Consider the following 10,696-nt stretch of genomic DNA (forward strand, 5'->3'; position numbering starts at 1 on the left):
GGACAATGAGGCCGGGGTTTGCCACAGGGCATTTGAAATTTTTGCCACCCCTTCATGGAGAGGCAAGGCCACCCTCCCTGGTGCCAAGGAGGACAGCACGTTAAACAGGGAGTCCGAGGGCTCCTCCAACTCCTCTGCTTGGAGATGGAGGCTTGATGTCACCCTTTTTAAGATTTCTTGGTGGGCCCTAAAGTCCTCCTGCGGGACAGAGGGAGGAGGGGCCGTAATCGCCTCATCTGGGGAGGGTGAGGAGGTCAGCGCGGTACTTTGGGTGTCCACTGACACCGGAGGGTCCACCACCTGGTCCGTCTCGGGGCACGGTGCCGAGGATGTACGTCCCACCGACTCCTTCCTCGGAGGTCTGGAGAGGGAGGCTGATGGTCCTTCTGAGGCTCCGACCACCGAGCGAGCCCCCACCGGGGTCTGTATCAGAGGTCACGGTGCCCACTGGTACCATTGGGCTGGCCACGGGGCCCGGTGCCACTACACCTGCTGTGGCACTGGAGGAGCCAGCTGTTCAGCCTGGCTGGCTTGGCCCATAGATGGACGACTACAAAGGGAGGCCAGGCTGACATACGACCCACTGCTGTCCCTGGACCGGGAGGAGCGCTGGCGCTGGGAGTGATACTGACCACGGGACTGCAATCCCGACGTGGAGGACCGGTACCATCGGTAACAATCGGCTCCGGCAGGCGGACCTGCAACAGCAAGACGCTGGTGATTGATGCCCGGGGCTGCGGAGGCGGTGCCGTGGCAGGGTCCTGGAGTGGGACGCTGATCGGGAATGACATCCACGTTCTTGCCATGACCGGCTGCGATAGCCCCTCTGAGACAAGGACCTTTGGCGATGTCTGCCTCAGTCCCGTTGGCGTTCGCTCCTCAAGGCAGAGCGGTGCCGAGAGTCTCGCTCAGATGGAACCCAACCAGACAGCCTGGTGGAGGACATCGAGGGCAATCCACGTGGACTTTGCCCTGAACAGTCGCTGGGCAGCAAATGGCATCGGGAACATTCCCTCGACTGAGACCAGTACCGAACCAGGGGCGACTGTGGGGCCGACATCGGCGGTGCTCCTAGTACCGGCATGGGCATAACATCCTGGGCCACCTGCAGGGCCTCCGGTGTGAAGGGCACCCGAACATCCAGGGAGGCCTGCTCTGAATGGGCCGGACTACTCCGCTCGACTTGAGTCAGAGGCCCAGAGGCCGGTGGGGATTGAGGAAGGCCTCTTCCTAGCCTTCTTGATGTGTCCCGTGGACAGGGAGCGGTGCCGACCAGTCGTTGGCGCTGGAGGGTTGCCGTGCACCGACACCGCGGTGCCCGGTGCCGACTCGGAGTGGCGTGCCGGAGCCGGGGTCAGTGCCGACTCCATCAGGATAGCCCAGAGCCTAATGTCCCTTTCTTTCTTGGTCTGAAGCTTAAACGACTTGCAAATCTTGCAGCGATTGCTGAGATGAGTTCCCCCAAACAGCGTAAACAATCTGCCTATGGATTACTCAGTGGCATAGATTGCCTACAAGTGTCACACGACTTAAAACCCGGGGCACGGGGCATGCCCCGGCCCGGGCGCTCTAGCTAAACTAAACAACTAACTAACTACAGGTACCATACACTGAACGAACAAGCAGTTTTGGGGACGACCTACAGCAAACTGGAGCGAGCAGTTGCGAAGCACCTTCACTGGCAGCAAGAAGGAACTGAGGGTGGAGGGAGCGTGCAGCTCCCCTTATACTGCGCCATGGAGGCGCCACTGGTTGCTGGGCACTCCCCTACGGGTACTGCTAGGGGAAAAACTTCCGGCCCCAGTGCACGTGGCGAGCACACACACCTATTGTGGAATACACATGAGCAATCACTCGAAGAAGAACTTCTGTTACGTGTCCAAATGAGCCCCATCTGGTTCTGTAAAGACAGGACTAATCTGGGCTTTTTAAGTGACTAGTGATTTGGGGCACCTTTGTCTTTGGGTGCCCAACTTGACAGCTTAAAGTGGCCTGATTTTCAGGAGGGGGATACTCAGCAGTTCTGCAAATCAGGTGCTTTTAAGGGGTGTCAAACTAGAAACCCAACATCACTGGTCATTTTTAAAAATTTAGACTATAGGTCTTTAACACATTCAAAATGAATGGGTTTACTTTCTAAAGCCCCCGCACTGCATACAACTATAACCATACTGGTCACTGCCAAAGTCAGGCTGATAAAATGCCCTCTAGCTGCTGTCTGGCAATATGATTTTCTAGAGCACTGTAGAATATGGAGATTGCTGTATGGACTAGACACATATGAACATTAAAACTCTCGCAGCAATTTAAGATGCCTGCATCGCTCCTGTGGATCGCGTTACAGAATCAAACACCTCTTGGTGACCTTTTATTAAGGGGAACGTTTCCTGCTGAAAGTTTCAGAATTCCTCCCAATGTGCTCGAGTGCACTGATCCCAGAGTGAAAATGAAGCTTTTATTACCATGCAATATACGTTTTATTAACCCACTTCCCACGACTCTTCAGCCTCAGGGACTGATTTGTATCTGGACTTACTTAACACTCAGTTTTCTGAAAATGTCAACAGCCAGTTATGAGAGGTTCCCAAATAAGTCCCAGAGGCCTGAGCATTCCCCTCCCAGAAGGTCAGTGGTTCTGGTAATGACAAGAAAAGAATAAACATCTACAAATTCTCACCTCCTCACAACCCAACATCTGGGGATACATGCAAATGAGAGATGAATTACAAAATGGAATGAATGGGCAACCTGATTTCATCCCAGCTCTACTCCTGTGGTACCACTGCAATACCGGTTCTACCCAGATACTAGACACTTCACTTTGGAAACACTTGGACCCTTCATTATGCCAACAGTTACTGAAAAAAAGGGGTGAGAGAAAAGGAAGGAAGTAGGGTGACCAGATGTCCTGATTTTATAGACACAGTCCCGATATTTGGGGCTTTTTCTTATATAGGTACCTATTACCCCCAGCCCCCTGTCCCGATTTTTCACACTTGCTATCTGGTCAGGGCCGTCTCTAGCTATTCTGGGGCCCTCCGCAACCCCTCCGCTGGGGGGGGGGGGAGGCCAGGCCTCCGTGGAGTGGGGCAGGGCGGGGCTGGCTTGGGGGACAGGGGGGAACCACCCACCAGCACTCACTGGCAGCGCAGCTGAGGCCAGGCCGCTGCACTTCCCGCCGCCAGTGAGTGCAGGCCCAGCCCTGCTGCAGGCCTCAGGGGAGCCGGGACGGGAAAGGGGCGGAGCAGGGGTGGGGGCAGGGCTGGAGCAGAGCAGGGCAGGGACCTGGGGAAGAACCGGAGCAGGGGCTGGAGCAGCACGCTGCTGTGCAGGGCACCAGGAAATTTGGTGCCCCAAATTTCCTGGTGCCCTACGCAGCTGCATACTTTGCGTATGGGTAAGGATGGCCCTGTGTCTGGTCACCCTAGAAGGAGGGCATGGTAATGTCACAGCCCAGGAGAAGGGGGACAGATTGGGAGGCTCCAACACGGGCTGAGGCAAGAGATCAAGGGCTGTGTTACTGTCCCAAGTGTGAGAACATGGCAAACCTTGCCACTCCCAAAGGGCAAGAAAACAGACCAAGGCTGAATCACACTGCACCCTGCTCACCTTTTCTGCCTTATTCACTTGAATGGGTGAGGCACTGGCCCAGTAAGATATGCAAAGGATGACCCCCAGCTTAGCACAGTTCCTGCTGCCTCGTTGCGCTCCCAGTTGGAACAGCTTGCTACCTAAGGTTCCTGAGGGTCCCAGGGAGGCTTGGCTGGGATAACATGCCGGGTATGGACACAGCAAACGCAGGCACTGAATGCCGGACTCTGCTAATTCAGCTTTAGAGTCTAGCAACAAGTTGGCAGATAGAACAAGCCTGATCCTGCAAAGTACAGAGAGCGCTTACTAGGAGATACAGAGTGTGGAGTGCACTCAGCCCCTTGCAGGAAACAGCCCAGCAAGTCATTTCCCACATCACCACATTTCTCTGAGACCCCCCCACCCTGTTCCTCTAACTGGCTAGTTCAAGCCTTTGCACTAGTAGGAGCTTGATCTTCACCTCCACTATCCAGTCCATGCTTGAACCTCCCTAGTGATTGGGTCTCGCTCACAGCAAATTGTTCCATTGTCTCAATTTCATTGTTAGTAAAATGTTCCCTAAACAACTCTAAACAAAATGTTCTCTTCATGTTTCAGGGTTTGTTACATCATCCTGCAACACCTGGAATCATTCCTCCCTGGCAGTGCTTAATTTGTAATCAGGCCTGCCGACAGAAATTCTGAGCCCCAGGGCCAGGGCCATCCCTGGGGGGGGCGGGGGGGCGGCGGAAGTGACGAATGTGTTACTTCCGTGACTGCCCACGCCGGCCTGTGGGGTGCCCCAAAGTGCAGGGCCCGAAGCGGTCTCGCACGCCTAGGCACCCTGCAGCCCGGGCAATTGCCCCTTTGCGCCCCCCCCCCCGTTGTGAGCCTGTTTGTAATGAAAGAGGTGCTGAAGCTCAAGCAATTTCTTTTACTTTCATAACTGATGTGCCAATCCCAGAGGTGCCAGGGCTAGGAACGGCCAATCCCAGAGGTGCCGGGGCTAGGAACGGCCAATCCCAGAGGTGCCGGGGCTAGGAACGGCCAAGCCTTGGCACAAATTAAGTACTTCACCCTGGCCTTTATCTTACTACCGTTCAAATGTTTTACAACTGTTACAATGTCCCACCCTACGCTTGACTAAGATGAATAAAATCAATTGAGTTACTCTTCACACCTCACCCTCCAGTACTTGTAGCATTTTAGTTATTCCCTTTTGGATTGGGAATACCTTTCTAATTTGTCAATGGATTTGTCTTTATTAATAGTAGGTGTCCCAACCCTAGTCACCGAATTCAAAGCATGGTTTCTTCATTGTTTTACATCTGCCACTCCTAGTGAACTTCGCAGCAGAATGTTCATGTTTTGTGCAACAGTCTCATCATCCCTAGGCCATTTTCTATATTCCTGCTCTCTAACCAACCAACAGGTTCCCAGATAAGGCCATGAGGAAAGCATCTATATTCAGCCCAACACTTAAGAACATGCTTAAAGTGACTTTAAATCCTTTCCTAAATCCGAGCCCTAGGGCATGGCTACACTTGCAGATGTAGAGTGCTTTGAGTTAAACCAGCCTTCGTAGAGTGCAGTAGGGAAAAGCATGGCAGTCTGTCCACACTGTCAGCTTCAAGCACACTGGCGTGGCCACATTTGCGGCACTTGCAGCGGCACTGGGAGCGGTGCATTATGGGCAGCTATCTCAGCATGCAAGTGACTGCAACGTACTTTTCAAATGGGGTGGGGTGGAGTAGAGTGTGACAGGGAATGTGTTGTGTGTATGTGGGGGAGGGGGAGTGGGTTTTTGGGGGGCTGAGAGCATGTCAGCATGCTGTCTTGTAATTTCAGACAGCAGCAGACCTCCCCCCGCCCCGCCTCTCTCTCTCACACACAGCATTCCACACTAACGGTTGTTTTGTCTCAGAGCAGAAAAGCAGCCGGCTGTCAGAAAGGGAGCTTTCAAAGGGCATATCCCCATTCCTACAGTGATTCAAAACAATGACAAGAGTGGCCACTTGACTTAAGGGGATTATGGGACATTTCCGGAGGCTGATCAGAGCGCACTAATGCAACACGTCGTCCACACTGATGCGTGGGCGTTGTAGCCAAGGCGCAGCAAACGTTATTCTTCTTGCCGAGGTGGAGTACCAGCAGTGCTGTAGCCGCGGAGTCAGAGCGCTCTACGTGTCTTGCCAGTGTGGACGGGGAGTGAGCTAGTGCGCCCGGGGCTCCTTTAATGTGCTCTAACTCGTAAGTGTAGCCAAGCCCTCAGTCTTTTGCCTAGTGAGAGTAGTTCCCAAGTCAGTCTTTATAATAACATAATTAAATCACAATTCTGTTTGCCCGTTTCGCTAAATTCTCGAGATCATTCTGTTTGTGGCTCAGCAGCCTCTCTCATCCCAGTATGTTTATCTAAACAAATATTTTTTAACTTTTCAATTCCCATGTGACTATAAAAGGCCTTTATTAAATATCACGTCCACCAAATTCCCTCGTCTCCTAAATTTGTAATCATATCAGAGTGCGCTGCCAGGGTGTCTTTATCATTTTTTTTTTTTTATAGAATTCATGCTGTCTATTGCTCATCAGGTTATCTTCTATGGAGTCATCAGTCACAACCCTTATTGTTCACTCAGATTTTCCAAGTCCATAGGTTGAACTTGTTATAAGTGATCGAGCAGTTCTACAGTTGTCTCTTCTATTCCTCTTCTATTTCTGTTCCCGACCCCATAAAAACGGATGAAAAAGACGCTAGGCCCAACAGCAAAGATTCTTGGACTGCACAAAACTAATGGGTTCTTCCGGAGGCTGTCAGTGGGTTGGAGAGGGTGAAAATCCAAAACAAAACTCTCCCCAAAGCTCTCATATTTGGCTGCATTTTTTCTCTGCTTGTTTTTATCAGGATTTAATCATAGGGCTCAACCTGAACCTCATTACAAGAGATTAGACTAAACAATACGAAGAAAAGTTGTTAAAAGCTGATTATATTAAAATGTGGGAGCAAGCAGTGGCTGTTATGGAAAACTATTACAATATCAGCAACAAAAGATGCAAATACAGAAGTTTTGGCAAAAACACTCATTTTGGATCTATACTTCCCTTCCCCCACATTCTGACAGTTTGATACAGTCCAGAAATCTCCTGCAGGGCAGAAGTGCTGGAACAATTTTTATAATGGGGTGCTGAAGATGGAAGCCATATATTTAGGTTGTGTGACAGACCCAGACCAGTGGGGTACAGGAGTCTGGTAGAGGGCAAATATACTGGTCACTGGATGAGTAGTTTTCTGTTCCCTGAGTGACCAGAGCAGGGGCTGCACTAGAGTAATCAGGAACCTGCTAGAACCAGTTAAGGCAGGCAGGCTAATTGGGACACCTGGAGCCAATTAAGAAGAAGCTGCTAGAATCAATTAAGGCAGGCTAATCAGGGCACCTGGGTTTTAAAAAGGAGCTCACTTCAGTTTGTGGTGCATGTGTGAGGAGCTGGGAGCAAGAGGTGCAAGGAGCTGAGAGTGAGGGTGTGCTGCTGGAGGACTGAGGAGCACAAGCGTTATCAGACACCTGGAGGTAGGTCCTGTGGTGAGAATAAGGAAGTGTTTGGAGGAGGCCATGGGGAAGTAGCCCAGGGAGTTGTAGCTGTCATGCAGCTGTTACAGGAGGCACTATAGACAGCAGTAGTCCACAGGGCCCTGGGTTGGAACCCCCCTAACCTCCCAATTGACCTGGACTGTGGGTTCTTCCAGAGGGGAAGGTCTCTGGGCTGTTCCCCAACCCACATGGTGAATCTCTGAGGCAAGAAAATCCGCCAATAAGCGCAGGACCCACCAAGATAGAGGAGGAACTTTGTCACAGTTATTACTTTTCAAGCCCTGGGGTACTGCAGCACCCCAGTACCTATGCTGCAGGGTTCTAATGCCTTTCATCAAAAGCAGGAAGGTATGTTCCCTTCATCTTTTCTTGGAATTGGGGGCTTGATATTTATATGTATATTACAAGTCCATCCCACCGAAAGGGATGAAAGACTGCCCACCTGCTTTCCATGAACTCATCCTGCTTGGCATACGTAGTTTTTTATTTTCTATACACCTGTGTGCACGCAAGTAGCCATTGTTTTTTATATATAAATTTTGGGGGGGTTACAAACTGTGATTGTTAATTTACAGTTTGAGCTACTTGCCACATCAGAAAGGTTCTCTTTTATTTTCATATTATTCATATACTTTGAATATTTAATCACATTTGTACTGTTTTTTTAACAGATTAAATATAAGTGAATTCTTCCACAAATCTAATCCAATTTGAGGATTTCCCATATCCCTGCTTGTCATTCTACCTAATCTTTTTGTAGGCGGCTGTGACACTCTGATCTTGTAGTTTTCCATTTTAAAGGCAAAACAGAGAGGACCGTGCCCTCTGTATAACTGCATGTCTCTATTGCATACAGGAAGTTGAATTTGTCAATTACTACAGTTCTTCAGTTACCACAAGGCTGGGACTTAAAAGCCTGAAAACAAATACGCTCAAAGACAGAGTTACCTAATTGATGACCATCTGCTTGGAACAATAATTTTGGTTTAAATAGTTAATAAAAGTTGCCTTAACTACTATTTACCCAAATGACTCACGCTAACCTTTTAAAGTTAACCCCTTCTGTTTTCTCTTTGTGCCACATACAGACACACCAGAAAGACTCTGTCAAGCAGCCTCTTTAAAATCATGGTGGTTTTAGGTTGGTAATAAGACAGAGGCGCATTGCACTCGTGGCTTAGACCAGTGTTTGTACCACACAGTGCTCAAAACCAGCATTAGAGAAACTATAGTGCTTTATAGTGTGATATTTGAAAGGCATCTTGCACGAGATCAGCCTCTGCATGTGCCACAGCCTGTGTTTCACTGCCGCTGATGGGGTCTTTCTCCTAACAGAAAGGATGGGCTGAAGGAATCCCACCCATCTCCTGGCTTCTCAGTGCCTTGGAATCACACCCTCCACCATCCAGCACCTTGGATGCCCATTATAAACACCCTCTTTTCCTTACACCAGACCAGGAGGGATGAACAGAGGAAGCTGTGGCCCTTTTGCTGATAACTTCAGATGATTCAGAAAGCATGAAGTATGGTCCATTCAGAACCACCATAACTTGGATCTCACCCCAGTCATGATCCTCTCCCACTTGCTGAGTTACTGGCCACCTCTTGTGACAGCTTCACTAACAACATTTCCATGTACCGAAGCTCAGCGCTCTCTACTTTCAGCAGTTGAAGATGTTGTTGAAATGCTGGACAGCATTGAGCCTACTATAAATATCACCAAGGAAAAATGAACCACCTCATTTATTTCTGGTTACATTGTTTATTTAGTCACATCTCTTGATTTCAAAGTTAAACAACTGAAACTCACCAGCGTTAAATGCTATCTGCACGTTTACTGGTATCTGATACTCCTGGGGAAACCACTGTTTCCAGTTGACTAAGAGCATGTACATTCAAGGAGTCACCAGCAGTGCTGGGTTTGAGGGGAACAAAATTAAGGACTAGAAGTCTGAGGATGAGGGGGGAACAAAAGCTGAGAGTTTGAGCAGTGGGTGGCAGTGAGAGGGCTGGGGGAACAAAGGGGATGAAGATCTTAGACTCCAAACTCAAGAGAAATCCGGGGGGGAGGGAATCAAAAGTTGTGGACATCTAGGAATTCTGATGACAAAGAATTGTCCCAGTCTTGCAGTTGGGGATTTAGGTGAAAAGGGGGAGTGGACAGTTGTTTGCCTTTCCCGCAATGTTCAAAGGCTGTCAATGGAAGGGCATGCCTGACTGTATTACTAACACCCCAAAGGGAACAGGGAGAGATTCAGATTCAACACCCATGCCATCTCTGAAGCCAGCACGCGAACTCTACCAGTATCCCTCAGAGGGATGAAAGTAAAAGCTGGATCTACCAGGATCCTGCTGGAACTAGCCAAATTTTGGCCCCAATTCCAACACCCATATAGAGAAGCCGAGGTACTCCTACTTCACCACAAGAGTGTGGATTCTGGTGCTGGCACATGAGTGCGGCAAAACCTCAGATCCAGTGCATGGAACCTCCTGAGTCTGTCCAACTTCCACCCTCTGCCCCCAAATTCCATGGCATGAACTGAGAACAAGGGCAGCTGCTCCTACCCCGTCAGACAGTTCCCAACTTGAATCCATTCTAGTGCCTTAAGTTGCACAAAATCCTGGGTCTGGCAGTTGGATCTTGGCAGGCTTTGGTCCACAAGCCCACCTTGTACGGTCTAAGCAGAAGACAAATCTAGCTGTCCTATTTCTCAGGAAAAATCAGGATCTGGCTGCATCTCAGCCCAACAGAACTGGGAAAATACATAACTAGCTCCTAGATCCTATTGGGTCTGGCCAATTTTCAACCCCAATCCCCCAAATTCTACTGATCTTAATACAGAAGAAAAAAAACTCAGCAGATCCTAGTTCACCAGATCTTGTTACAAACTGACAGCCCCACTGAAAAGCGATTGCGTTTGGCACTAGGGTCTTTCTGGAGACAGCGAGCTTTTTATCCCAAACCCAAAACTTAAACCAGCTAAATAGACAAGAAGTGCAGCTACTCCATTTCCACCGCAAAATCCCAAACCTCACTACGTCCCTGCACAACAGCATCACAGACACATTCAGCACCTGGACTCTGCTGGAGTTTGCATTTTTGCCTCCAGGCTCCCAAGTTGTATTGTTAAAACAAACAAGGTGCCGCTACTACTTGACCAGAAAATCCCAGCCTCTGACATATAGCTCGGTTTGAGTCTGGGGCCAAAAAAATACCAATCCAGCTGGATCCAAGTGCCAGAGTTTTTGAGGCACTTACGCACCGGGAAGCATCCGAGTCTAGACTGTTTCTGCTGCTCTATTCATGACCTGGACTTGAGAAGGAAAGGACTAAAACTTGGGTGGATCTGGCAGGATCCAGGGGCCAGATTTGGTTTTCGGGACACTCCTACCAGGATGTGCCAGAGTCCAGAATATTTTTTGAGCGGGAGGAGCAGCTTCGATTGTTCTCTAGGCGGGGGGGGGGGGGGGGGGGGGGGGGGAAGGGGGGGGGGGGGGGGGGGGGGGGGGGGGGGGGGGGGGGAGAAGGGGGGGGGGTG

General features: G+C 49.9%; 1 protein-coding gene across 2 annotated transcripts in view; it reads right to left on the bottom strand.

The window, feature by feature from the left end:
- ADORA2A (adenosine A2a receptor) overlaps positions 1 to 10,696 on the bottom strand; it is a 37,232-nt gene that overhangs the window by 25,350 nt on the left and 1,186 nt on the right. The gene's annotated exons all lie outside the window — the stretch shown is intronic.

Source organism: Trachemys scripta, chromosome 15, assembly GCF_013100865.1.
Source record: "Trachemys scripta elegans isolate TJP31775 chromosome 15, CAS_Tse_1.0, whole genome shotgun sequence".
In the NCBI taxonomy this organism is placed as follows: domain Eukaryota; kingdom Metazoa; phylum Chordata; order Testudines; family Emydidae; genus Trachemys; species Trachemys scripta.